This window comes from Hylaeus anthracinus, unplaced genomic scaffold, assembly GCF_026225885.1.
Source record: "Hylaeus anthracinus isolate JK02 unplaced genomic scaffold, UHH_iyHylAnth1.0_haploid 3, whole genome shotgun sequence".
In the NCBI taxonomy this organism is placed as follows: domain Eukaryota; kingdom Metazoa; phylum Arthropoda; class Insecta; order Hymenoptera; family Colletidae; genus Hylaeus; species Hylaeus anthracinus.
In genome coordinates, this window is record NW_026535284.1 from 2,363,712 (window position 1) to 2,366,146 (window position 2,435).

The window sequence follows — 2,435 nt, forward strand, 5'->3', positions numbered from 1 at the left end:
ACATGTTTTACGATTTTCAAGATTCTCTGTGACTCCAAGAATTTTAACGCGACTCCCTTTGGAATCGCAACAAATATTTAATGCAACGCACAGTAGCCAGAGGACCTATCCATCTTTTAGGAAATCGTTCGTTCAAGATCTGTCTGATTAAATGACTAAAATGGAACGGTGGATGGTTACGTATAAATCACGTGCCTCGTAACACATCTGACGGAACTTTTTTCATTAAATCATGCAATTGATTACTCAAGAAGTGGCATAAGATTGACCTGTTAATCTTCCATCGTAAAAAATAAGGAGATATCGAACATTGTATGCACATAATTGAGTAGAATCAGTTACACTAGTTCAGTTATGTTCATTATATTGCAACATTAAATTATAAGGTTGCGTATTTAAAGTGCAGTCGAACGGGTGTTCGAATTTGAAAAAATTCGAATAAGAGAGGTTTCGGAAAATAGAGCATTCGGATAATCGAGGATTCGCTTTACTATGAAATAAAAAACATGCGAAACAATTATGTAGTTGTTGAAAGACGATACATAGCTGCACCAGTCGAGTGACTTTAGGTAGTTCCGCATTGATTTTGTATAATACACACGAAGAGTAGCCTAAACGATGCAATATTTGAACAATGCATCTTAAGATGCAATTGCTTTATAACAAATACATATTTATTCATCCCTCGATTCATTTTAACTGTCGATAATTAGTTTTAGCACACATTTGAAATACAGAGCTAAAATATTTCATATAATCCTCCAGGTTATCAAATTAAAAATACATATATCATACGCTCATAATTTCTCTCTCTATCTATGATTGTATTTCATTTTTAACTATAAAGTATTAGTTTAAATAGTATTTGATATATGTACTCTAAATGTGACCCAGCTGTGTAGGAGAGTACAAGAATACAAGGATACAAGAATAAAAAGAGGGAAATTGAAATAAATACTAGTTATAGGCATTTAATAAATAAACGGCTGCCTCATTGAAAGTAAAATATATAACAATCGCTGTTTTCTAGTACTTTGTTTCAAACTTTTGTGTGATCCTGTATAAATATTTATATTTATTTACGATTCCACGAAAAATCACGATATTCCCAGCGTCACTAGTTTTCGCTATGCACCTCCACGTCATGAACGAATTACCTTCACGCTTCACGATCGGATGTAGATTTTTATCACGCGCCTCTGCGTTCACATTTTTCAAATTTCATTACATTCATCTGATACGCGTATAATAACTTCATTATTACTAAATAAAATGTCACGTTTTCTAAACACGTTAGTTTTATTAATATATGGTTCAGTATTTTCCTTAATACACAATCAATAAATAGTACTTACATAATTACCAGTAGTATTTTCAAAAAACTCAACCATACAAATTTTATTCATGCAAAATTCTTTTATGTTCTTAAGTAAAATTCTTTGATTCCTTTTGTAATCCACAAACAACTATATTTTCTTCCCTTTTCGTTAGTTTTCTTGATCTACTATCAAGTGTTTACTTTTTTTACAATAGTACAGATTAATTGTTTTCAATCTTTAACTGGAATATTATACTACAGGGTGTCCCAAAAGTCGTGTAGGAGCCGGAAATGGAGGGTAGCTGAGACGATTCTGAACAAGAATTTCCTTTGCAAAAATGTCGGATAGGGCTACGTTACGGAGATATTAACAGAAAACCGCGACCAATCAGAGCGCGCGTATACCGTTGGAGCAGCCGTGGTAGCGAAGGCTACGCGCTAGGCGGCTGGGCTTGTACGCGAATAAGTGACTCGACGTGCATCGAAGGACATTGACGCTGCCGCCTAGCGCGTAGCTTTCGCTACCGCGAATGCTCCAACAGTGTACGCGCGCTCTGATTGGTCGCATTTTTCTGTTAATATCTCCTTAACCAAGCCCCATCCGACATTTTTGCACAGGAAATTCTTGTTCAGAATCGTCTCAGCTACCCCCCATTTCCAGCTCCTACACGACTTTTGGGACACCCTGTATATTATTTGTTTATTTATAAAATGATATGATTATTTATAGTATGATAGGCCTAACTTATTGTTACTGAAAGTATACACAGCTTTGATTAATCTCTTGCTTAGTCTGAAGATGTTTAATCGTTATGGAAAAAGATACGCATCAGCTTGTGTCATTTAAATAAATGCATAGTAAATAAAACGTACAGAAATATATATATATATATATATATAGATCCTATTTAATGAAAGTATACGCAGTTGCGTTAAGTATTCGGTTATTTAGGAATATGATGAAAATTTTCTTAATGATATCACGTTTGAATGGAAAATAATACCACATTCTTATCAAATTGGATTCTTATGAATAAAAAAAGTAGCAGGTGTACAAAGTGTTAATAAAATTTGTAAATTATTATATACATATATATATTTGTAAATTATTATATAT